The following is a 27942-nucleotide window of genomic DNA, read 5'->3' on the forward strand; positions in this document are numbered from 1 at the left end:
GGTGTCAGATGAGGGATTTCTGGGATAGCAGCAACCTCCCCGCTGGCCACACCTGCACCGGGTGTACCAAGATGCAGCTGCTTAGAGACCCATGCTCAGCAACTGGAGCTGCAGCTCGATAACCTTCAGCTTGCTAAGGAAAGTGAAGACATGATAGACAGGAGCTACAAGGAGGCAGTCATCCCAAGGCCACAGGGAGACTGTCAGCAGAGAACATCTGACAGTGGAGAGCACCACAGTGGCTGTCCCCCTCAACAATAAGTACTCCACTTTGGGTACTGGTGTGGGGGGATAGCCTGCGTGGGGGAAGCAATAGCAGCCATGCCTCTGGCCCTGTGGGTGGGGAATTCAAGAGGATGGCAGCAGTAATAGGGGACTCTGCAGTTAGCTGGACGGGTTGGCGATACTGTGAACACAAAAAAGAAACACGGGTGGTAGATTGCTTCCCAGGTGCCAGGGTCGACGATGTTTCTGAACATGCCCACAATACCACAAGGCTGAACAGCCAGAAGTCGTAGTACATATTGGTACCAATGACGTAAGTAGAGAAAGGGAGGAGGTCCTGAAAACAGAATACAGGGAGTGAGGAAGGAAGCTGAGAAGCAGGACGTCAAGGGTAGTAATCTCGGGATTGCTGCCTGTGGGACATGACAGTGAGGATAGGAACAGAGAGAGGTGGAGGATAAATGCGTGGCTGAAGAATTGGAGCAGGGGGAAGGGATTCAGATTTCTGGATAATTGGGACAGGTGTGACCTGCATAAAAAGGATGGGTTACACTTGAATCCGAGGGGATCAATATTCTTGCGGGCAGTTTTACTAGAGCTGTACAAGTAGATGATGCCAGTAATATGAATTTACGGAAGGATAAGCCAATGATTAGGTACAAATACAGATAGAGCAAAGAGTTAAATTGTACCCCACAGACAAAATTCAAAAGGCAAAGAAAGCAGGACTGAAGTTGCTGTATTTAAATGCGTGTAGCATTCAGAATAAAGTGGACGAACCTGTGGTGCAATTATATGTAGCCCTCCCGGCCACCCTCAGGGTCGCTCGGCTCGCTGTCGTCCAGGGAAACAGCCTCGGCCCCGCCAAACTGGATAATTCGTTTGTGTGGATGCTGTGTGATGTACCCCACCCTGCCCAAATAACAGACAATACACCAGATACGATTAAATGATTTACAGTTTATAGATATTACTAGAACTATATAGTTAATAGAGAATAAAATATAAAAGGAAAATCAAAGGCTCCACACTTATCAAAGTTCAATCTCTTTGTGCACAAAACAGTTGGAGCTCAAGAACCTTCTTCTTCACCCTGTGACCCCTCGGACCACCTCGACCGGCCGCCTGGGACCAACAACGGTGGTCAACCAGACGCTCCACACGAGTCCGTCTCCGTCTCCTCTCCTCGCCGAACGCCGTCCGAGGGGTCCGACCCCGTTAGTGGACATCACGGGACCTGGTCCATTCTCTGTCTCACTCTCCCGCCTTCTGCCCCAAAACTCCGCGCATACAGTATCTTCAAATACACCAAAACCATAGCACTATCCCAATTGGTTAATAACGTATTTCTTATCACCCTCTAAACCACAATAAGCTGCTAGTGCAAACTTTCTCAGTGCTTAACACAACAAAGCCGCATTCCCCAGATTAACATAACAAAGACGCCATTTTAATTAGCCTCTGCAGTAACATAAAAATCGAAACCTCCTTACATATAGATTGGTCGGTGTGACGTTGTGGACATCACTGAGTTGTGCCTGAACAAAAGACATAGTTGCGAGCTTAACATCAAAAGATCTACCTTGTATTGAAAGGACATTCGGGAAGGCGTGGGCAGCAGTCTGGTTCTGTTGGTAAGAAATGGAATTACATTGTTAGAAAGAGGTGATACAGGGTCAGAGAATGTTTAATCTTTGTGGGTGACGTTAAGAAACTGCAAGGGTTAAAAAAACATTGTGGAAATTATATACAGGCCTCTAAATAGTAGCCAAGATGTGGGGTTGAGATTGGAAAGGTAATAAGGGAAATGTCACAATTCTAATGGGTGATTTCAATATACAAACAAGGGGATTTGTCAAATGCCTATGAGATGGCTTTTTAGCGTAGCTGGTACTTGAACAGACTCAGGGAGTGGTTGTTTAGACTGGATGTTGTGTAATGACCAGACCTTATTCGGGAGCTTAATGTAAAGAAACCTTTCGGAGACAATGATCATAATATGACCGAGTTTATTCTGCAATTTGAGAGGGAGAAGTATAACTACATGTATCTGTATCACAATGGAATAAAGGAAATTACAGAGGCATGAGAGAGGAGTTTGCCCAGGTGAATTGGAGGAGGATACTGGCGAGGATGGCAGGGGATGGCGGATGGCAGGGGATGGCAGGGGTTGGCAGGGGATGGCAGAGGATGGCAGGGGATGGCAGGGGTAGGCAGGGGATGGCAGGGGATGGCAACCATGGCTGACAGGGAAGTTATGAACAGCACAGAACCCAAAGAAGGGGCATATAAGGAAGTAAGAGTGAGGGGAAGTTGAATGATTGGGAAGCTTTTAAAATCCAACAAAAAGCAACTCAAAAATCTGTAAGAAGGAAAAGGATGGAATATGAGGGCACTAGCCAATAATATAAAGCAGGATACTAAAAGTCTTTTCAGTTACATAAAGAGTAAAAAGGTGACGAGAGTTGATACTGGACTACTGGAAAATGATGCTGTTGGGGTAGTAATGGTGGACAAAGAAATGGCAGGTGACTTAATGGGTCCTTTGCATCAGTCTTCACTGTGGAAGACATGAGCTAAGTGCCAGAGGTCCGTCAGTGTCTGGGAGCAGGAGTGAGTGCCATTGCTATTACAAAGGAAAACGTGCAGGGAATACTCGAAAGTCTTAAGGTGGATGAGTCACCTGGACCAGATGGATTACATCCCAGAGTCCTGAGAAAGGTTATTGAAGAGGTAATGGATGTATTGGTGATGATCATTCAAGAATCACTTGATTTTGGCATGATCCTTGAGGACAGGAAGGTGGCAAATGTCACTCTGCTCTTTAAGGAGGGAGGAAGGCAAAATAAAATAAATTATGGGCCAGTTAACCTAACCTCAGTGGTTGAGAAAGTGTTGGAATCTATTCTTAAGAATGACATTTTGGGGTACTTAGAGACTAATGATAAAATAAGTCAAAGTCAGTCTGGTTTCTATCAAGGGAAATCTTGTCTAACAATCTGTTATTGTTCTTCAGGGAAGTAACAAGAAGGGTGGACAAAGGAGAGGTATACCTCTAGAAATGAATGCCAACATTTGGGACCTGGTAGCTGAAAGACTTAGGCTTATTTCAGACCTCGCACTGAAGTCTGTCCCCTGGCTGGTCATTGGTCTCGGAACACCATACCCTCTTACAATAACTGGACCAAGCAATGACTCTCCCCTCCCTCCAGTCCATGGATGGGTTATGTTGTGACAGCCAAGGGTACACGAGGATCAGAAGTATGACTGGAGAGTCTATAATGTAAAAACACATGATCTCTATCCTCATCTGCAAAACTATAAGACCGTAAGATATAGGAGCAGAAGTAGGCCAATCGGCCCATCGAGTCTGCTCCGCCATTCAATCATGGCTGATCCAATTCTTCCAGTCATCCCACTCCACTGCCTTCCCCCCATACCCTTTGATGATACCCTGACTAATCAAGAACCTATCTATCTCTGCCTTAAATGCACCCAATGACTTGGCCTCCACAGCCGCTTGTAGCAACAAATTCCACAGATTTACCACCCTCTGACTAAAGTAATTTCTCCACATCTCAGTTCTAAATGGACATCCTTCAATCCTGAAGTTGTGACCTCTTGTCCTATACTCCTCTATCATGGTAAATAACTTTGCCATATCTAATCTGTTCAGGCCTTTTAACATTCAGAATGTTTCTATGAGATTCCCCCCTCATTCTCCTGAACTCCAGGGAATACAGCCCAAGAGCTGCCAGACCCTTTGATTCCTGGAATCATTCTCATAAATCTTCTCTGAACCCTCTCCAATGTCAGTATATACTTTCTAAAATAAGGAGCCCAAATCCGCACACAATACTCCAAGTGTGGTCTCACGAGCGCCTTATAGAGCCTCAACATCACATCCCTGCTCTTATATTCTATACCTCTAGAAACGAATGCCAACATTGCATTCGCCTTCTTCACCACCAACTCAGCCTGGAGGTTAACCTTTAGGGTATCCTGCACAAGGACTCCCAAGTCCCATTGTATCTCTGCATTTTGAATTCTCTCCCCATCTAAATAATAGTCTGCCTGTTTATTTATTCCACCAAAGTGCATGACCATACACTTTCCAACATTGTATTTCATTTTCCACTTCTTTGCCCATTCCTCTAAACTATTTAAGTCTCTCTGCAGACTCTCTGTTTCCTCAACACTACCCGCTCCTCCAGTTATCTTTGTATCATCGGCAGATTTAGCCAAAATTCATTAATCTCAATGTCCAAATCATTGACTTACATCGTAAAAAGCAGCAGTTTCAACAAGATCCTTGTGGAATTCCACTGGTAACAGGCAGCCAGCCAGAATAGGATCCCTGTATTCCCACTCGCTGCCTCCTGCCTGTCAGCCATTCCTCAATCCATGCCAGTATCTTACCTGTAACACCATAGGATTTTATCTTGTTAAGCTGTTTATGAGTGGCACCTTATCAATAGCCTTCTGAAAATCCAAGTAAATGACATCCACTGCTTCTCCTTTGTTCACCCTGTTGCTACTTCCTTGAAGAATTCTAACAGATTTGTTAGTCAGGATTTCCCTTCACAGAAACCATGCTGACTTTGACTTATTTTATGATTAGTCGACAAGTACCCTGAAATCTCATCCCTAATAAACCCGAAACCCCTGCTCCAGATTCATCAGACCAAATCCTAATGGACGTCAAATCACTTTATCCTGAAAATCCTGTCACTCAGCACTCTCAAAGACTCAAATCACATTCCACTAAGCCGCAGCAAAGTATGGAATTGAGAGAGAAGACGGAGCTTAGGAGGGATAATGGTGCCTAATGGCGACTCCTTTGTTTGCATCTTCAGAAACAGCTCCATTTCCATCTTTAATATCTCTATTTTTCCCTTTCAGGGTTCTTTTGAAGACCCTGACCTGGAGTTACACGCTGACCACAGTTCTTTGAGGGAATGGGACCTGCTCTCTAGGTTTCACAACTGGCCATTGTTTGACAGGCCCAGCTCTCGACCGAAGGGCTCCACTCGCCTTTGGAGGACTGAGTTTTTGTGGCTCTGGACGGGGGAATTGGAGGTCGGTGTCCGAGCAGAAGACTGGTGTGATGTGGGAGAACAAGATCTAAGGCTGTGTGCCCGGGGACCCGAGATCTTTGGGTACAGAGCTCGGAAATAGCGACACAATGGATTTTTAACATCATAAACGCAAGCTGTTTGTTATGTCTCCCCTCTCACTGTGAAACGTAGACACCTCTTTCTCCTTTTTTCGGGAGAGAGTGAGCCTGTAGCATGTCAAATTCCGGGTGAACAATGTAGACTTTGGAGCACTGCAAGTCTGTGTCTTTGCTGTTGACTTGCTCATGCTTGAGTGCTCGGTGGTGGGAGGGGAGATCGTTGCCTGCTGCCGCTTACGCGCAGGAGGGAGGGAAGCAAGGAGGGACTTTGGGGTTCTAACATTTAACTTTGGAATTCTTTGAGGAGGTGACCAGGCATATAGATGAGGGTAGTGCAGTGGATGTGATCTACATGGATTTTAGTAAGGCATTTGACAAGGTTCCACATGGTAGGCTTATTCAGAAAGTCAGAAGGCATGGGATCCAGGGAAGTTTGGCCAGGTGGATTCAGAATTGGCTTGCCTGCAGAAGGCAGAGGGTGGTGGTGGAGGGAGTACATTCAGATTGGATGATTGTGACTAGTGGTGTCCCACAAGGATCGGTTCTGGGACCTCTACTTTTCGTGATTTTTATTAACGACCTGGATGTGGGTGTAGAAGGGTGGGTTGGCAAGTTTGCAGACGACACAAAGGTTGGTGGTGTTGTAGATAGTGTAGAGGATTGTCAAAGATTGCAGAGAGACATTGATAGGATGCAGAAGTGGGCTGAGAAGTGGCAGATGGAGTTCAACCCAGAGAAGTGTGAGGTGGTACAGTTTGGAAGGATAAACTCCAAGGCAGAGTACAAAATAAATGGCAGGATACTTGGAAGTGTGGAGGAGAAGAGGGATCTGGGGGTACATGTCCACAGATCCCTGAAAGTTGCCTCACAGGTAGATAGGGTAGTTAAGAAAGCTTATGGGGTGTTAGCTTTCATAAGTCGAGGGATAGAGTTTAAGAGTCGCAATGTAATGATGCAGCTCTATAAAACTCTGGTTAGGCCACACTTGGAGTACTGTGTCCAATTCTGGTCACCTCACTATAGGAAGGACGTGGAAGCATTGGAAAGGGTACAGAGGAGATTTACCAGGATGCTGCCTGGTTTACAGAGTATGGATTATGATCAGAGATTAAGGGAGCTAGGGCTTTACTCTTTGGAGAGAAGGAGGATGAGAGGAGACATGACAGAGGTGTACAAGATAATAAGAGGAATAGATAGAGTGGATAGCCAGCGCCTCTTCCCCAGGACACCACTGCTCAATACAAGAGGACATGGCTTTAAGTTAAGGGGTGGGAAGTTCAAGGGGGATATTAGAGGAAGGTTTTTTACTCAGAGTGGTTGGTGCATGGAATGAACTGTCTGAGTCAGTGGTGGAGGCAGATACACTAGTGAAGTTTAAGAGACTACTAGACAAGTATATAGAGGAATTTAATGTGGGGGGTTATATGGGAGGCAGGGTTTAAGGGTCGGTACAACTTTGCGGGCCGAAGGTCCTGTACTGTGCTGTACTACTCTATGTTCTATGTTAACTGTTGTTCGTTCTTTGGGGACATTCCTCTTGTTTTCATGGATGGTTGCAAAGACAAAGCATTTCAGGATGTATACTGTATACATTTTTCTGACATTAAATGTACCTTTGAAACCTTTGAAGAAACAATATATCAGCCGCTGGTCAGTGTCATGATCAGGAAGGACAACCGGATGAGGTGGATGGTGAACCAAATGTTCTGTATCGACCTTAGACGGCAGGACTCCACAACCTGAGACATGTTTGTAAACTTAAAACTATTGCTTTGCACAATAAACCGAGTACTGTGGATTTGGAAACCTTAACGACGACATGGTTAGGCCCCAAATTTAAATGTTATTAGCTTAAATTTCAAGACTTTCAAGAACACTGTGACAGTACCAAGCCAAGACCTGCCACCTTGCTGAATGAAGATTTTTACAAAAATATGTACGATGCATTACGTGTTGCCTTTCCAAAAAGGCTAATTGATCTAAGGTTATGGAGAGACAACTAGGTAGAGGTAAGTGTGCAGAAGATAGTACAGAAAATGGAATAATATTCAGAACTGCTGAACAAGCAGGCTCTTGGATCTACTATTAGTATTACTGTAAATGGTCTTCAACCAGAAACACAATCAGCCCTCAAACTGGCCTGTTTAGGATGCAGGATATAATATCTGGTACAATTCATCTCGGTATTAAAAGATATAGAGGTCAGAGAAAAGGAGTGTCAAGAAAAGAGCCAAAGTCCTCATACAAAGAACCTTCCAACAGGATCAGGGATAGAGATCAGGCCAGGAAAGAGGAAAGCGAGGGGTACACGGGTAGAGGTAGAGTTACCAGGAGAGTCCTGGGAGGAAGAAATGTTTGGTTTAATTGTGGTCATTTGGGACGCTTGGCAAGGGACCTATATATAGGCAAATCCACCATGTGTAAATCTTCTTCATGTGCCTTGCGCATTACACGCTTGGGCGATCCGTCACACTGTTCTTTCACAGTGTCCATACATTTTCTTCTTTGCCTTCCTGTTCCGCGTTTCCCCGGCGTACGGCCTTGTAATGTAAGGCATTCTATTTCTCCCTTTCTGATGACATTAGCCAGGAATTTAAGTTTCCTCTCAGTTAATGTTCTCATTAAAGATCTTCTTGTATGGGCACGTTGGAGTACTGTGTCATTAGTTACCCTATCTCTATTTGATATTTTCAGCATTCTTCTAAGAAACCACATTTCTGTTGCTTCTAAGTTTCTTTGGAAATCTGGTGTTATAGTCCATAGAAACCATAGAAACCATAGAAAAACTACAGCACAGAAACAGGCCTTTTGGCCCTTCCTGGCTGTGCCGAACCATTTTCTGCCTAGTCCCACTGACCTGCACACGGACCATATCCCTCCATACACCTCCCATCCATCCAATTTATTCTTAAATGTTAAAAAAGAACCCGCATTTACCACCTCGTCTGGTAGCTCATTCCATACTCCCACCGCGCTCTGTGTGAAGAAGCCTCCCGTAATGTTCCCTTTAAACTTTTCCCCCCTCACCCTTAACCCATGTCCTCTGGTTTTTTTCTCTCCTTGCCTCAGTGGAAAAAGCCTGCTTGCATTCACTCTATCTATACCCATCATAATTTTATATACCTCTATAAAATCTCCCCTCATTCTTCTATGCTGCAGGGAATAAAGTCCTAACCTATTCAACCTTTCTCTGTAACTGAGTTTCTCAAGTCCCGGCAACATCCTTGTAAACCTTCTCTGCACTCTTTCAACCTTATTTATATCCTTCCTGTAATTTGGTGACCAAAACTGAACACAATACTCCAGATTCGGCCTCACCAATGCCCAATACAACCTCATCATAACATTCCAGCTCTTATACTCAATACTTCGATTAATAAAGGCCAATGTACCAAAAACTCTCTTTACGACCCTATCTACCTGTGACGCCACTTTTAGGGAATTTTGTATCTGTATTCCCAGATCCCTCTGTTCCACTGCATTCCTTAGTGCCTTACCATTAACCCTGTATGTTCTACCTTGGTTTGTCCTTCCAACGTTTGACCCTCACACTTGTCTGTAATAAACTCCATCTGCCATTTTTCAGCCCATTTTTCCAGCTGGTCCAAGTCCCTCTGCAAGCTTTGAAAACCTTCCTCACTGTCCACTACACCTCCAATCTTTGTATCATCAGCAAATTTGTTTGTCCATGTTTTGGAAGCATACAGCACGATTGACCAGATGTAACATTTCAGTAGCCTATGCCTTGTTGTCATAGAAATGTGTCTGTTGGTAAAAATGGGTTTCATTTTTTGGAAGCTGGTTTTGGCAATGGCAATTCTTCTTTTTATTTTTACTTTACTTCTAGCATCTCGTGATTTAAAGCTGCCTAGGTAATTAAAGCTGGTCTTTTGTTCAATCTCTTGGTTCCCGATATACAATTGGCAGTTGGGAGTATCCTGCTGTTTTGATATTACCATACATTTGGTCGTTTTACAGTTGATGGTTAGACCAAAATCCGCACATGTTTGTACTACTTTGTCTGGGAGGACTTGTAGGTCTTCTGCAGCACTTGTTATTAGGGTGGTATCGTCTGCATATCTTATATTGTTGATGTTAACACCAATTTTTATCCCATCTAGGTCTTCTATTTCTCTGACAATCATTTCACTATAGATATTAAATAATTCCGGTGAGGCAACGTATCCCTGGCTAACTTCTCTTTGAATTTTAGTCCAACTGCTCATCAATTTTTACCACTGTCGTTTGGTTCCAATATAAATCTTGAAGCAGTTGTTGGTCCCTTCTGTCAATGTTTAATTTCGCGAGAATTTGAAATAATTTTTCATGTAGCACTTTGTCGAATGCTTTAGTGAAATCAATAAAACACAAAAAGACATCATTTTGATATTCAATTGCCCTTTCTGAAAGCATTCGTAGTATGAAAATTGTGTTCCTAGTTCCTCTATCCTCAGTAAACCCATATTGTAGTTTAGAAGTTTCTGGTCTTGTTTTTAATTTGACTCAGAACAATTCTCAACAAAATCTTTATCATGTGACTCACAAGACTGATTGTTCTATAATTTTTGTAGTCAATAGTTCCAGGAATTTTTAGCAGAGTTATAAATACTGTTTTCAAGAGATCGTCAGGCAATACACCAGTCTCATATATGCTATTAAACAGTTCAAAAAGAATATCTATGCCCAGATCTTGTAGGGCTCATATCATTTCCACTGAAATTTCATCAGGTCCAGTGGCTTTATCATGTTCCATGCTTTTCATTGCTTTAGTTATTGTGTAAATAGACCTCAGAATTTCCCCAGTGCCTCTTTTACCATTAATAATCCATGGCGGAATCCTGGTGGACCATAAGGTCCCATAATGGTCAGGCTTGACTACCTATTCAGGTACTTGTGCTTGTTACCCTGCTCTCTCATCAACCCATCAAAATCCTAAATGTTAATGGCCATCCCCTTCTCACAATTCCTCCGTCTCCGCCGCATCTGCTCTCAGGATGAGGCTTTTCATTCCAGGACGAGGGAGATGTCCTCCTTTTTTAAAGAAAGGGGCTTCCCTTCCTCCACCATCAATTCTGCTCTCAAACGCATCTCCCCCATTTCACGTACATCTGCTCTCACTCCATCCTCCCGCCACCTCACTAGGAATAGGGCTCCCCTGGTCCTCACCTACCACCCCACCAGCCTCCGGGTCCAACATATTATTCTCCGTAACTTCCGCTACCTCCAATGGGATCCCACCACTAAGCACATCTTTCCCTCCCCCCCCCCGCATTCCGCAGGGATTGCTCCCTACGCGACTCCCTTGTCCATTCACCCCCCCCCATCCCTCCCCACTGATCTCCCTCCTGGCACTTATCCGTGTAAGCGGAACAAGTGCTACACATGCCCTTACACTTCCTCCCTTACCACCATTCAGGGCCCCAAACAGTCCTTCCAGGTGAGGCGACACTTCACCTGTGAGTCGACTGGGGTGATATACTGCGTCCGGTGCTCCCGATGTGGCCTTCTATACATTGGTGAGACCCGACGCAGACTGGGAGATCATTTCGCTGAACACCTGGACTTGTTTCCTGGACTGGTCCTGGACTTATTTCCTGGCATAATTTACATAATACTATCTAAGTATTTATGGTTTTATTACTACTTAATTATTTATGGTGCAACTGTAACAAAAACCAATTTCCCCCGGGGTCAATAAAGCATGACTATGACTATGACTATGCTCTGTCCGCCAGAAAAAGCAGGATCTCCCAGTGGCCACACAGTTTAATTCCACATCCCATTCCCATTCTGATATGTCTATACACTGCCTCCTCTACTGTCAAGCTGAAGTCACACTCAGGTTGGAGAAACAACACCTTATATTCTGTCTGGATAGCCTCCAACCTGATGGCATGAACATTGACCTCAAACTTCCACTAATGCCCCACCTCCCCCGGGTACCCCATCAGTTATTTATTTATATACAAACATTCTTTTTCTCTCTCCTTTTTCTTCCTCTGTCCCTCTCAGTATACCCCTTGCCCATCCTCTGGGTTTCCCCCCCTCCCTCTTTTCTTTCTCCCTAGACCTCCTGTCCCATGATCCTCTCATATCCCTTTTGCCAATCACCTGTCCAGCTCTTGGCTCCATTCCTCCCCCTTCTGTCTTCTCCTATCATTTCCGATCTCCCTCTCTCCCTCCCACTTTCAAATCCCTTACTAGCTCTTTTTTCAGTTAGTCCTGACGAAGGGTCTCGGCCCAAAACGTTGACTGTACCTCTTCCTAGAGATGCTGCCTGGCCTGCTGCGTTCACCAGCAACTTTGATGTGTGTTGCTTGAATTTCCAGCATCTGCAGGATTCCTCATGTTTGCCCATCTGTAGGAGTCTTTATTACAACTTTTGACCATCCAACCAAGTGAGATGGATAAGATGCTCACAACTGAGCTGCATAAGGTAACCACCAACACAAATGCTCCATTGTCCCACAGGGCAGGGTATCCTCTTTCCCTGGTCTGAGCAGAGGGTTTGAGAGGTCGTTGAATCCCTTCTGCAAAAGGGATTATTCTACCCACTAGCAGCCTGTGCAACTTCCCTATTCTACCAGTTAAGAAACTGGGGAAGAACAGTTGGAGGGCTGTGCAGGTTCTGAGAGCGGTAATCGATGTGGTGCTACCAGCTTAGCCTATTGTCCTGAACCCTGCAACTGTCCTGACAGCAATCCCTCGTGATTCTACATTTTAGATAGTGGTGGATATGATGACCCTTCTTTTCCATCCTCATCCATCCTGACTCCTAGCACTTGTACACCTCTACTTAGAAAGCATGATGTACACTTGGACGAGGCTGGTTCAGGGCGACACTGAAAGTCCTACCATCTACACAGCGAGCTTGCTGACTTAAAGTTCCCAAAGCGATTGACCCTGATTCAGTATGTTAGCTTCCCCGAACAAGAAGGCATGTGAACAGAACTCCCTTTATCTCCTTTGTGAGCGAGCCAAAGAGGGACATAAGTGCTCCAAGCTAAAACGGCAATGGGTTCAGACAGTTTTTCATACTTAGGGTATACCTTGTCTGAGCCACTACATGGCTTCTGAAAACCTGGATAAAGGTTGTAACCAAGGCACCACAGCCCAAAACATACTATGAAATGAAGCATTTTCTGGGTATGTTAGAACATTGCTGACAGTGGATTTTAGATTGTGACCAGTGACAAGTCGCTCCAGGACATCTCCTGTCAAAGCAACCAGACCCACTGGTCTGGACCCCCAGGCTGAAGACGCATTCAAAAGCACCAGGATTCCAATGTTGTCTGACTACTAGACTAAAATAAAGAATTCTAGTTCTTCGTGCACCATAGGGAGGGGCTTGTGCAGGTGGTCCTGACCCAGGATCACAGCAATAAGAAAAGGCCTGTCACTTATTTTAGTACCCAGCTGGATCCAATTGCTAGGAAATTGTCAGGCTGCCTACCTGCATTGATAGCCGCCTATTATATTGTACAAAAGGGCCAGTCTATAACCCTAAGCCATTTAACAGTTGTCCAAGTGCCCCATGCAGTTGAAGATATTGCTGACATGCTGCGCCACCTCACTCCAGCCAGATACACAAAGTGTGAGTTTAAACTTCTGGCAAATGTGAATAAGTGTGAGGTTATTCACTTTGGGAGCAAGATCAGGAAGGCAGATTATTATCTGAACGGTGTGGAGTTAGGTAAGGGAGAAATACAAAGAGATCTAGGAGTACTTGTTCATCAGTCTCTGAAGGTGAATGAGCAAGTGCAGCAGGCAGTGAAGAAGGCTAATGGAATGTTGGCCTTTATTACAAAGAGAATTGAGTCCAAGAGCAAGGAAATCCTTTTGCATTTGTACAGGACCCTGGTGAGACCACACCTGGAGTATTGTGTGCAGTTTTGGTCTCCAGGGTTAAGGAAGGACATCCTGGCTGTGGAGGAGGTGCAGCGTAGGTTCACTAGGTTAATTTCTGGGATGTCTGGACTGTCTTACGCAGAGGTTAGAGAGACTGGGCTTGTACACGCTGGAATTAAGGAGATTGAGGGCGGATCTGATTGAGACATATAAGATTATTAAAGGATTGGACAAGATAGAGGCAGGAAATATGTTCCAGATGCTGGGAGAGTCCAGTACCAGAGGGCATGGTTTAAGAATGAGGGGTAGGTCATTTAGGACAGAGTTGAGGAGGAACTTCTTCACCCAGAGAGTTGTGGAGGTGTGGAATGCACTGCCTCAGAAGGCAGTGGAGGCCAATTCTCTGGATGCTTTCAAGAAGGAGCTAGATAGGTATCTTATGGATAGGGGAATCAAGGGTTATGGGGACAAGGCAGGAACCGGGTATTGATAGTAGATGATCAGCCATGATCTCAGAATGGCGGTGCAGGTTCGAAGGGCCGAATGGTCTACTTCTGCACCTATTGTCTATTGTCTATTGTCTATAAATCCTAAAGTTTTAACCCAGCCACCCTTTTACCTTCCGAAAACAATGGAGATCCATACTGTTCTGAAATGGTTACTAGACAAGTGAGTAAACCCCATGTTGATTAGTCCTGTTAGTCCTGACGAAGGGTCTCGGCCTGAAACGTCGACTGCGCCTCTTCCTATAGATGCTGCTTGGCCTGCTGCGTTCACCAGCAACTTTGATGTGTGTTGCTTGAATTTCCAGCATCTGCAGAATTCCTGTTGTTTGCCCATGTTGATTTGTCTGAGATGCCTATCTGATTTTCTTTGTGCTTGGTCCTGCGATGTGTGATGATTCCGGTAAGCCCTGTGCAGGATATGCAATCGCCTGTCCTTCCTGTGCTGTCCCTGCATCCTCCTTCACCCCACAAGTCAGAATGTTTTGCTCTGAGCATAGTGTGTACTCTGGCCAAGGATTAGTTAGTAAATCTCACGTACTGACTCCCGCCGTGCCTTTGGGGTAGTACATGACTATAGATAAATCTGGAAACCTAGGGGATTTCCAACCCTATCTGGTTCCTCAATTAAAAATTCCATACACATAAATAATTTCTTACTGGCTCTCCAGGAGCCTAAGCGGGAAGCTATCATTAAATGTTCATGTTATTTCTCGCGGCAATGATGCTGAGGATCAGGCTGCTCTCCAATACTTCCCTCATTATCCCTGAGGAACAGAAATGGCTCTGATGACGTCTCCAGCTTTAGGTGACAAGAAGGCCTATCAGCAATGGTCCTCCCCCTCCCCGAGGAGGAAAGATATTGGACCCAACAGGGCTGTGACCAACCTAGTGGCCTTTGATTGCCCCTGCAGAATGGTTACCACTGTGCTCACAAATTCACACATGCGGGCAAGAGGGGACTAATAGACCACAGAAATCAGGCCAGGCATGCCCGTGGTTTATTGCAAGCTGTAAATCAAGTATGTCAACAATATATGATATTGTTCTTCTCTGGGGAGTGGGAGCCCCTGCATTTCTAATGACCACTGTTTATTGTTTTTGTGTTAAAATGCTTTTGTTGGATTATAGTGGGAAGTTCCAGTTAGTTATTGTTACATTTTTAGCTTGGGGTTATACAGTTATTCGCTTGTGTACTTGTGGGCCACGCCAACTGTAATCAGGGTGTGCGATGGTCACCTGCCCCGTTGGAGTGAGACTGGTCGGGTTCACACTCGGGTCATGGTGCCTGGTCTGTTTGTGTTTATCACAACTTGGAACAAGCGTTGTGCCTTCCCAGGGAACTCTGACGGAGTAAGTGTACCCGGCCCCCCGACCCAGGGGACAGAGTGGAGCCGAACACTTGCCTCTGTCGTGACCTCACTGGGGAACCCAAGACGCTGTAGCCATGGGAGGATGGCCACCATGGCAGACTCCACCAGAGCAAGAGGAAGATCAAAGGGCCTCGACGATTTGCGCCTCAAGGCCCACTCTGTAGTTCCCCAGATACAACGGTACCAGCCGCCTGGTGCCGTCAAACTTGCCAATGGGAGGAGCCCCACCGAGATGGTGGTGCACCTTGCCCTGGCTCTGGAGGGGTTTGCCCTGTGGGCCTTCCTCGACCTAATGCCGGCAGAGCAGCGTGACTACAGGGCCCTCGTAGTGGTGCTGGAGCGACGTTTCGAGCAGAGGTCATTGGCGGAAGCAGTGAGGGAAGAACTGTGCAGCAGACAGTGCCGCATGGGAGAGAACTTGGGGGTGCTTGCAGCAGATCTCCACCATGAGCATGGCTACCCCCAGTTCCCTCCCACGGTCCAGGAAGAGCTTGCCGTCCACCCTGAGGCCAGAGCACCTTCAGCAGCAAGTTCGCCTCACATCACCATCGTTGTTGGATGAGGCGCTGGCCGATGTGGAGAGGGCAGAAGCAATTTTAGCCCCTCAAGGTGTTCCAATACCGGCCCGCATGCAACAAGAGAGGGCTTGTGTCACCAAGGCGGAAGAGGAAACTGATGTTGAGGAGACCGTGAGACAGGCCAGACCAGCGCCATGCCAACCCCGCCGCAGGCCACGAAACCATGTGGTGAGGCTGGTCATTTGGCCCGGGATTGCCTTGCCCCAGCACTATGCCAAAGCTCAGAGCGGCCATCATAAAACACTGAGCGGGCAGTGCCACCTGAATCCTCCAGCAGTATCCCTCCGCTGTCGCCCCTCGGGGTGGGCCGCTACAGTGAAGGTGTCACATACCCCGTGACGGGTGAAAGAACCAGCAGAAACGAAAGACACTTTGGAGTCCTGTATTGTTATTAACTAATAATATTTATTAGTAACTACGCAATGCAGTAATATAAACCTAGATATATAAAACAGGTTAGCAATGATTATAAGTGTGGAAATATATGAAAACCAAGCTTCTTCAAGTCCAGGGGTAAATAGATACAGTCTTGCGATGATGAATAAAGTTCAGTTCAGTTCGTGGTATTGAGTTGAATAGTGATGGAAAGAGAGAGAGGGAGATATTTGAGTCTTCAGGTGAGCTGACGCCGTCGATCTTCCCCTTGTCCTCCGAAATCCTTTAAAAGTCACCGACTGTGACTTCAACAAAGGGGACCGTTCTTCTGTGGTGGAATCATCAACCCAGGCAAAGGTTGGACACATGGACAACTCCCCACCAGTCAATCCCTTTTCTCACTGCAAGAGCCACTAATCGATCCTCCAAAAACCCACTTTTTCTGTGGGCACAACAAAGCTCATTCAGTGTCCAAAAACATCTGTGTCAGGTCTATCATCTGATCTCCTGTTTATCTCACCGTACTGAGTACCAACTGTCTCTCCAATAACTCCTCCTTCCTTTGTCTGTGTAAGAATGCACTAGCAGGCCATGTCCTTGGGAAGTATAAACACGCTCCAGAGAAACTGTAACATCGATTGTCCATCAAATAACGCCACCCTCGGTCACCATGGCGACTTACGAGCTGCTCGGTGCCCTCTGTCTCTGAACTCAGCAGAAATCCAAAAGTTAGTCTCAGTTCCTCCTCATGCCTTAAAGTGACAGTCCACAGGAAATATGAACCTTAGGGTTCATATCACCATCTCAAAGCAGTCTTCGTCTCTCTCTCTCTCTCTTTTCAAAACAAGATGTGGGTGTTATATATCTCTCTTTCTCTCTTTTCAAAAGCACAGTTCATAGGGGTAATTCAGGACCCCGTCACAAGAGCAAAGCTTATACATGGACTGAATGGTGGGGGGCATCAGATGCCATGCATTGGTGGACACGGGGTCAACCATGACTATCATCTGTCCTGGTGTTCATCCACCGCAATACAGCTGAATCACGGGCAAGTGATTCACAGAAGTGACGGCGGAGACGGCGGTACCCCAGACGCTTCCTCGGACTGACCACCATAAAGCCCCGTTGGTGGCCATCCACAGCTGCTGGAAGTGAGGCCTCCGCCGCCGACCTTGGAAATCGAGCCCGAGGCTTGACTGGAGCGGAGGCCTCTGCAACCGTGACTCGGCTTAAGGACTTGTTTCAGCCAGGAGCCTGGCCATCTGGGATTAAGTGTCGGCTTCGGGGCCCGACCCAATCGACAGCCCGGGTCCCCGGCAGCTGAAAGTGGCAGCGGAGCCTCCCCCGTCGCTCGGCCCGACTCGGAGCGCCCTATGTCACGACCCTCCGATCGATCCCCGTGGGACACGTCCACCAACCTCAAAAAGCTGCCAACAACACACTGCATCGATGGAAACCTGGAAAGATGAACTATTTACCGAGGAAGCGTGGGAAAACAGCTGGGCTGCCAGTCAGATTGAAGCTGAGGGGCTTCAGGGTCCCTAGGCCCACCATCCTACTAGCTAATGTGCAAGCCATAGAGAACAAGGTGGATGATCTTAAAGGGAGACTCACCTACTGCAGTGAGATGCAGAACTGCTGTGTATTCTGTTTCACCGAGACCTGGCTCTCCCCTGCCACCCCCGACTGTGCCATCCGACCGGAGGGATTTTCGATCCATTGGATGGACCGCACGGCGTCTTCGGGCAAGACGAGGGAAGGGGGTGTCTGTCTACTGATCAACACTGTGTGGTGCTCGGACACAGTGGCACTGACAAGCTCCTGCAGCCCGGACCTGGAACACCTGTCGGTGAAGTGTCGTCCCTACTATCTGCCACGGGAATTCACCCCGGTCATACTGACAGCGGTCTACATTCCCCCCCAGGCGGATGTGGGGTGTGCTCTGAACATACTGTATACCAACATCAGTGAACTTGAGACCAGGTATCCGGAGGCTTTGCTCATTACAGCCGGGGACTTTAACCAGGCCAACCTCAGAAAGGCACTGCCAAAGTTATACCAACATGTCTCCTGCCCAACTAGAGGCCCGAATATACTTGACCACTGCTACACAGCAGTCAAGGATGCCTACCGTTCCGTCCCACGACCTCACTTCGGAAAATCGGACCATCAGGCCGTACTCCTCCTCCCGGCTTACAAACAGAAACTGAAGCGGGAGGTCACGGTGTCAAAAGTAGTGTCGCGTTGGACGGAGGAAACGGATGAGGTCCTCCGTGACTGCTTTGAATGACTTGGCAGCTAACCTCGATGAGTATGCCTCAGCTGTCACGGACTTTATTTGGAAATGCGCGGAGGGCTGTGTGTTTCGCAAGACGATCCGGGTATTCCCTAACTGGAAACCGTGGATGAATTATGAGGTCAAGTCCCTTTTAAAGGCTAGAGCTGTGGCTTTTAGGTCCGGGGATACCAGTTGCTACACGGAATCCAGGCATGAACTCCGGAAAGCCATTAAGGTCGTCAAGAGGCAATATCGAGCCAAGTTGGAAGCCCAGGCTAACCAGAGGGATGCCGATAGACTATGGCAGGGTCTAAATGAGATCATTGGGCGCAAAGAAAAGGCTGGAAATATCAATAACTGTGGCACTTCTCTTCCTGATGAACTTAGCATATTCTACGCAAGATTTGAACAGAAGAGGAGCGTCCCGCTCCCTCCAGATGAACCGGACCTGGTAGCATTGAGATTCATCGTCACCGAGGAGTACGTCAGAAGTGCCTTCCTGAAGATAAATCCAAGGAAGGCGACGGGCCCAGATGGTGTCCCAGGACGGGTTCTCTGGGCCTGTGCAAGGGAGCTAGCTGGAGTGTTTGCTGACATCTTCAACTGCTCCTTGCTTCAGTCTAAAATCCCCTTGTGTTTCAAGAAGGCAATGATAATCCCAGTGCCGAAGAAGAGCAGGGTGGCACGCCTGAATGACTATCGACCTGTGGCTCTGACATCAATTGCTATGAAGTGCTTCGAGCAATTGGTTTTGGCACACATCAACCACAGCCTACCGGTCAATCTTGACGCTTTGCAATTCGCCTACTGGAGCAACAGGTCAACGGCAGATGCCATCTCTCTGGCCCTACATTCCTCCTTAGAACACCTGGAGAATAAAGACGCATACGTAAGGCTCATTTTCATTGACTACAGCTCTGCCTCTAATACCATCATTCCAAATAAACTGATTCCTAAGCTCCAGAACCTGGGCCTTAGCACTCAGATCTGCAGCTGGATATTCAACTTCCTCACAAATAGGACCCAGGCTGTAAAAGTAGGGGACAAGCTCTCCTCTATAATCACTCTGAGCACCGGTGCCCCACAAGGCTGTGTACTCAGCCCCCTGCTGTACTCACTGTACACCCATGATTGTGTAGCCAAGTTTCCATCAATCTCAATATATAAGTTTGCTGATGACACAACAATTGTAGGCCGTATATTGGGTAATGATGAGTTTGAGTACAGAGAGGAAATTAAGAACCTGGTGGCATGGTGCAAAGACAATAACCTATCCCTCAACGTCAGCAAGACGAGGGAATTGCGCACAACCCAATTTACATCAGTGATGCGCAAGTGGAACAGGACAAAAGCTTTAAGTTCCTCGGGGTCAATATCACAAATGACTTGACTTGGTCCAACCAAGCAGAGTTCACTGCCAAGAAGGCCCACCAGCGCCTTTACTTCCTGAGAAATCTAAAGAAATTTGGCCTGTCCCCTAAAATCCTCACTAATTTTTATAGATGCACCGTAGAAAGCATTCTTCTAGGGTGCATCACAACCTGGTATGGAAGTTGTCCTATCCAAGACCGAAAGAAGCTGCAGAAGATCGTGAACACGGCGCAGCAGATCACACAAACCAATTTTCCGTCCGTGGACTCACTTTACATCGCATGCTGTCGGAGCAGTGCTGCTAGGATAATCAAGGACACGACCCACCCAGCCAACACACTTTTCATCCCTCTTCCCTCCGGGAGAAGGTTCAGGAGCTTGAAGACTCGTACGGCCAGATTTGGGAACAGCTTCTTTCCAACTGTGATAAGACTGCTGAACAGATCCTGACCCGGATCTGGGCCGTACCCTCCAAATATCCGGACCTGCCTCTCGGATTTTTTGCACTAACTTATTTTCCCTTTTCTATTTTCTATTTATGATTTATAATTTAAATTTTTAATATTTACTAATTTTAACTATTTTTAATATTTAATATTTGTCATCCAGGGAGTGGGAAGCGCAGAATCAAATATCGCTGTGATGATTGTACATTCTAGTACCAATTGTTTGGCGACAATAACGTATAAAGTATAAGTGACGGTGACAGTCAGCAACAGCCTCCCCGCTATGGACCACGAGCAACCTGACAGCGAGCACGTGACTGATCCTGTGCTGGCTCAGGTGAGGGGATGGCTGGGTGGGACGACGGTTGGAGTGGGCAGAGGTCTTCACCCTGGATCCAGAGACAAGCCCTGTACTCGCAGGAGGGAACGCAGGAGGTGCAAGGGGGGGTTGCTGTTCCAGTGGTGGCAGTTGTCCGACAGTAACGGGGGCTCTGCATCATGGAGCTGCAGTCAGTACACAGGCTAGTGGGGGCCAGCCATTTTGGAGTTGCAAAGACAGTGGGCTTTGCAGGCTGTGTGAACTCTTCCACTGACCTGGGTGCTGCAACACTTGCCTATCCCAGAAAAGGTGCCACCAGTCTAGGGCACCAATACAGCAGTACATGGGTGGGGGGCCCAGTATGGGTCCATTGTTTCTCCTGGAAGAAGGGACTATCCCCCAGGTTGGGAGGTCACTGAAAGGGGCTGGGAGAGGTGCTTGACCACATCTCTGATGTGGTGTATCAGGCACAGTTGCCTGAGCAGCAGAAAACTGTCGTGCTGTGCCAGGACTGGCTGAATGCATGTCAGCCCTTGGCCACCACTAACCCAGCGAGGTCGAAGGAAGAAAATGACACTCTGGTTCCCTGCCTCACACAAACAAGGCCTCGGGATATGGGATGTGCTTACACATTGACCGTGGGTCCAGCACGAGTCAAAAAACAAGTTTCAAAATAAGCTCCAAGAATGTGCAGACTTAGACAGGATTAACTGTAATGGACCCTTTTATTTTTTCCCTTGTCTTTTTCCTACTAACTGTTTGGTAAAGCTGAAACTTGTATACAGCATATACTTTCTTCATAAACACAAAATAATCTGCAGATGCTGGTGTCCTAACGAAGGGTTCCGGCCTGAAACGTCGACCGATCTTTTCCATGGATTCTGCCCGACCTGCTGAGTTCCTCCAGCGTGCTGTCATACTTCGTCCATAACTTTATGCAGTCTACGATTTGCTATTTCTTGCTGACCGACAGTTGTGTATTGGCAGTAATTACACAGCATTCACTCGAAAAGAGGTTTCTTGAATTGGGACATCACGATGTTCCTGTTTGGTTGAAACCCAAATCTTACCAACGCCAGACACCTATTGTCTATAGAAGTTGGCTTTCTCACTGTTGAGTTCTGTGGCCATTAGCAGGGAATGCAGCAAGCCAAGTTTCTATACGAGCCTGGTGAGTGGGTTGCATTATTGACACTATCATCTGGCGATTTGCTGAATGCTGTGTAATTGCTGTTAAAATTGATTAAGTGGTTTGTATGTTTAAGCCTGTGATTAAACTCGTGTCCGGGAAAGTGACTAAGGTACTTTATTATGGACGCCACAGGGATTAAAGTTTGATGTGATATGAAGAAATTACCCACAAATAATCCTTGTGTATTGAGTGGGACGGATGTCTGAACTTCAGAAGAACTTTTATGCAGAGTGCCAAGTTCTGTAAAAGTTTTGGGGAAGTTCCACTGATTGAATGGCATTTTGACTAATTGGGAGGTAAGGATCACACATCAAAGTTGCTGGTGAACGCAGCAGGCCAGGCAGCATCTCTAGGAAGAGGTGCAGTCGACGTTTCAGGCTGAGACCCTTCGTCAGGACTAACTGAAGGAAGAGTTAGTAAGAGATTTGAAAGTGGGAGAGGGAGGGGGAGATCCGAAATGATAGGAGGAGGGGGAGGGATGGAGCCAAGATCTGGACAGGTGATTGGCAAAGGGGATATGAGAGGATCATGGGACAGGAGGTCCGGGGAGAAAGACAAGGGGAGGCGGGAACCAGAGGATGGGCAAGGGGTATAGTCAGAGGGACAGAGGGAGAAAAAGGAGAGTGAGAAAAAGAATGTGTGTATAAAAATAAATAACGGATGGGGTACGAGGGGGAGGTAGGGCATTAGCGGAAGTTTGAGAAGTCGATGTTCATGCCATCAGGTTGGAGGCTACCCAGACGGAATATAAGGTGTTGTTCCTCCAACCTGAGTGTGGCTTCATCTTTACAGTAGAGGAGGGATGGATAGACATATCAGAATGGGAATGGGACGTGGAATTAAAATGTGTGGCCACTAGGAGATCCTGCTTTCTCTGGCGGACAGAGCGTAGATGTTCAGCAAAGCGGTCTCCCAGTCTGCGTCGGGTCTCACCAATATATAGAAGGCCACATCGGGAGCACCGGACGCAGTATATCACCCCAGCCGACTCACAGGTGAAGTGTTGCCTCACCTGGAAGGACTGTCTGGGGCCCTGAATGGTGGTAAGGGAGGAAGTGTAAGGGCATGTGTAGCACTTGTTCCGCTTACAAGGATAAGTGCCAGGAGGGAGATCAGTGGGGAGGGAAGGGGGGGAACGAATGGACAAGGGAGTCGCGTAGGGAGTGATCCCTGCGGAAAGCAGAGAGGGATGGGGAGGGAAAGATGTGCTTAGTGGTGAGATCCTGTTGGAGTTGGCGTAAGTTATGGAGAATAATATGTTGGACCCGGAGGCTGGTGGGGTGGTAGGTGAGGACCAGGGGAACCCTATTCCTAGTGGCGTTCACCAGCAACTTTGATGTGTGTTGCTTGAATTTCCAGCATCTGCAGAATTCCTGTTGTTTGGGAGGTAAGGATGCTGTGTTAGTCCAGACTAGCAGTGATGTACCTGAATCCTCCCCACTGCCGAGAGTCTTACCATTAATACTATATTCTGCCATCATATTTGACCTACCAAAATGAACCAATTCACACTTATCTGGGTTGAACTCCATCTGCCACTTCTCAGCCCAGTTTTGTTTCCTATCAATGTTCCGCTGTAACCTCAGACAGCCCTCCACACTATCCACAACACCTCCAACCTTTGTGTCATCAGCAAACTTAATAACCCATCCCTCCACTTCCTCATCCAGGTCATTTATAAAAATCACGAAGAGTAAGGGTCTCAGAACAGATCCCTGAGGCACTCCACTGGTCACCGACCTCCATGCAGAATATGACCCGTCAGAAAAATAGAGGGCTATGGGTGACCCTAAGTAATTTCTTAGGTAAGGACATGTTTGGCACAGCTTTGTGGGCTGAAGGGCCTGTATTGTGCATAGGTTTTCTATGTTTCTATGTGAGGCTTTCATGCTCCAAAGAACCTCAGCCTTTTCAAGAAGCAGAGGTGACCCTGGCTCTTCTTGTACGCAGCCTCTGTGTTGGTGCTCCACTCAAGTCTGTCATCCAGGTGCATCCAGGTACCTGTATGTCCTCACCATTATAACGGAGCAGTGCAGGCTTAGTCTTTCTAAAGTCCCTCACCATCTCCTTCGTCTTGCTGATGTTAAGTTACGGATGATTCAGTTTGCACCATTTGAGAAAGTCCTCCACCAAGGCCCTGTATTTATATTCCCATCCTCCCTTTATACACCAACTATTGCTGTGTCATCAGAGAACGTCTGCAGATGAAATGTCTCAGTGTCATGTCTAAAGTCCGAGGTATACAGGGTAAACAGGAAGGGAGCCAATGCAGACCGCTGTGGGATCCCAGTGCTTGTTATAACCATGTCTGACACACAGCTCTGAAGCCGCACAATCTCTGGTCTGCCAGTCAAGTACTTGATTATCCAGGATACAAAGGAAGTTCCAACATGCATTGACAGAGCTTTTCCTCCAGCACTGAGGGCTGTGTGGTATTGAAGGCACTGAAGAAATCAGGGAACATGATCCTCACGGTGCTGCCCTGTTCATCATAGTGGGAGTAGGCTCTGTTCAGTGGGTAGATGACAGAATCGTCGACTCCAACGTGCTCCTGGAAGGCAAACTGCAGAGGATCGAGGGCTGAACAGACTAGGGGTCAGAGGTGAGCCAGGACCAGACTCTCTAGGGTCTTCATGATGTGTGAGGTCAGGGCCACTGGACAGTAGTCATTCAAGACTTTCAGTTGGCCGTTCTTGGATACTGGGACCACACACAATGTTTTCCACACAGTCAGGCTGAGACTGAGATTGAAGATGTGCTGGAGAACTCCACACAGCCGCTCAGCACACTCCTTCAGAACCTTGGCATTCATACCATTTGTGCCCAATGCTCTTGGTGATTCTCATTTCAGAATGGGAATGGGACATGGAATTCAAATGTGTGGCCACTGGGAGATCCTGCTTTCTCTGGCGGACAGAGCGTAGGTGTTCAGCGAGCCCAATGCTCCGCCATGCTTGAGTTTCCCCAGATGTCATGGAGATTTTGAGGAATGAGGTGGAAAACCTTGCAGCGGAGCTGATTCAATGGATGCCTGCTAATGTTTCAGCGAAACGCGATACGTCCATTGGAAAATCCGACCCATCTGTAGGATCCTGACCTGACGAAGGGTCTCGGCCTGAAACGACGACTGTACCTCTTCCTAGAGATGCTGCCTGGCCTGCTGCATTTTGATGTGTTTTGCTTGAATTTCCAGCATCTGCAGAATTCCTCATGTTTGCCCATCTGTAGGACTCTTTATTAGAGAGGCGACGGGTATTTTCTGTGACAACTGTGGAGGAGATGGACATTTCAAGTGAGACTGTAATAGACAGGAAAATCTTCAACAAGTAAGTCAGTGGTTAATCAAACAGAGAAGAAAAGAGGCAAAACTATGAAAGAACCCAGTAAAGGTTGGCGTTTTGGAGAAGATATGTTCCAATCAGTGTATCAAGGCAAATGCTAAAGTGGAGAACACTATTTCTGATGTATCCATACAGATTGAAGGTGTTTATGCTAGAGCCATATCTGACACTGGCTCTCAAGTTACTTTGGTTTATAGATCCTTTTACAACCAATATTTGATGCATTTACCATTGACACCACTCAGTGTCCTTGAGATTTGGGAGCTTAGTACTCAAGAGCATTGTTGGTTACTTGTTGCTGAAACTGGAGCTTTTGAAAGCAGGTGTTGGAGCAGCTGAAACTATTGACACACCAGGGTTGGTCTGCCCGGATCTGGTCGAAAAGAGTGGAGCTTCCATTCTTGTCCAAACAAATACTTCTGTTGTGAGACACCTCATGGCAGCATGTAAGTAGAGAAATGCAGAGAACCTATTGAAATCCTTAGTTCCTCCTAAACCAGATGATTAGTAGAAACAAGGAACTGAATGATACACCCAGTCACGTTACATCCCGGAGGAGTAGCTCGAGTGACAGGAACCTTCCCCAAATTTGCCGGAATGCCCAGTGCCTCAGCCATCCAATTGGGTGCTCCTGATTATGCAAATGTCACTCCGCTCATTAAGAAGGGAAAGAAAGGAAATGATAGGCCAGTTAGGCTGACTGCTGTGGTTGGGAAAGTGCTGGAGTCCCTTATTAACAGTGAGGTTTCAGGGTACTTGGAGAATAATGTTAAATTTGGTTAAAGTCAGCATGGTTTCTACAGACAAGTCTGATGATGGTTGCTTCGAGAGTACTTACTAAAGCGACCAAGGACACCCCTTTCTGAGAGAGATCTCACTGGTTAGCACCAGCGGAGATTGAAGATGTTCCACAGCACCTGCTTAAACTGAAGGAAGATAGATTCAGTCATGAAGCAGGGGGACCTGGGCCACCAGAAGATATGAATCATAGATAGGGGGAGGCACCCTCTGGTAGACAGGAAGGGTCACTAAGAGTGGTTGAAGCTGGAGAATCTGAAGATGAGGTAAGGAAGAAAGAGAGTCAGGAAACCCCTAGCTAGGCTGACTGAGGGTGCACTTGGGAAACAAAGCGTTATATCCATTCTCATGCTGAAATTTGCTACTTCTATTTACCAGCGGATTGTGCATCCTGAAATCAAGAAATGCATTTGAATACTGTGTTTTTAATAATGGTTTAATAAGTTCCAAAATCATGAGGACATGACAATATTTGGTGGGGGGGAGAGTGTAATGCTCTGGTTAAGACTTTTTACTCCTATCTGTAGGTTCATTTTAGCAGTCTGTAAAAACAGCGTGCTCTGCTTTTAGAACGTTTGGTTTTGGCTGAAGAATGATGTTCAGCTTAGGAATGTTGTGTCAGCCAGTCAGGATGGTGGAATTGGGAGAAAGTTCGAGAGAGCAGGGTGGAGAGAGATTTTTGTGAAAGAGAGTGTAGTTTGCGGATCTTTTTGGTGGATGCTGCGGAGAGGACAGGAGGGAAGATGCCTGAGGATGCTGTGGGAAGGAGCTCCCCCGTTGGACAAGGTGCTTTGTGCAGATGAATAGCTCCACACAGGATGGGCCAATACTTCTAAGAGAGAGCCTGTTTCTTTGAGATGTATTTTGAGCAAAGTTCAGAATATGGTTTGTGTTTTCACACTGACCGTAGATCCGGCGCGTGAGTAAAAAGACAACTTTCAAGATAAGCACCTACAAAGTGCACATTGAGACTGGTTTAATTGTAATGGGCCCTTTTACATTTGCTTCCTTTTTCTTTTTCCTTCTAATTGTCCAATAAAGCTGAAATTTGTAAATATACTGTTATGGTCTGGTCCAAAGTCTGCATTCCGGTTCATGGTCCAGTCCACAAACACCGGACTCCGGGTCTTCGGGCTGTCCCTTATTTCAGCTGGACTTAACCATAAGCACCTGATGCTCATCTTGGGGCTGGGAATATAAGTGGCCCTGGGATCGAATGTGGGGGCTGGGTTGTCTCGTCAGTCTCCCCTTGGAGCAACCCACCGATGGAAGGCTAGTGCAGTCATTGAGATATGGATTTGGCTGTTCCATAGCCTGCTGAGGTTACCGGCCACCTCGAGTCTTGGTGCCACCCCGGACCAAGCTCCCTTCCTGTCCCTTGCCTCCATCGCGGAAGCCAGGCCGATTGCCGTTACCCTGTGGTTGGTTCTGTCCTTTCCTGTCCTTGCCTCTGTCAGGTAACCCAGGCCATTTGCCGTTATCCTGCAGTTGTGTCTATCCCTCCCTGTCCTTGCCTCCACGGGGTGGAGTCCCGCGTCCTGCCCAGGAGTTGCCTCAAAGTACCCTTGCCCCGTCATGTCCTCGTCCAGCCTCCAGGACCCTGAGCCTCGTTACGTCTTCGCCTGGTTCTGGGGTCTGAGCCTGAGTCAGGACCCAGGTTCTGGATCCTTGTCCAGTCTTTGGCTCGGAGTCCACGCCCAGGCTCCCTGTTCCCAGTCCCTCGTGCAGGTCCTGCTTCCCTACACCTAGTCTGTGTTCCTGTCCCTACTCCTAGTCTGCATCTTGTCCCGTCATTTAGTTTTGTCCATTCCTGTTCCTAGTACTTCCCTGTCTGTGTCTTGCATTTGGGTCCGTTCCCAATGCCTCCCCATTGTGACATATACTTTCTTTATAATTTTATGCTATGTACAATATGTTATTTCTTGTCGACCAACTATTGTGTATGGGCAGTATTTACGCAGCTCAAATCGAGGTTTCTTTAATCAGAACATCATGGCGTTCCTGTTTGGTTGCACCCCAGCTCATACTGACCCTAGACACCTATTGTTTATGAATGGGCTTCTCACCACAGACCCATGGCTGTTAGCAGGGCTGGCAATGAGCCAAGTCTCCCTGTGAG

Source organism: Mobula hypostoma, chromosome 26 (genome assembly GCF_963921235.1).
Source record: "Mobula hypostoma chromosome 26, sMobHyp1.1, whole genome shotgun sequence".
NCBI lineage: Eukaryota > Metazoa > Chordata > Chondrichthyes > Myliobatiformes > Myliobatidae > Mobula > Mobula hypostoma.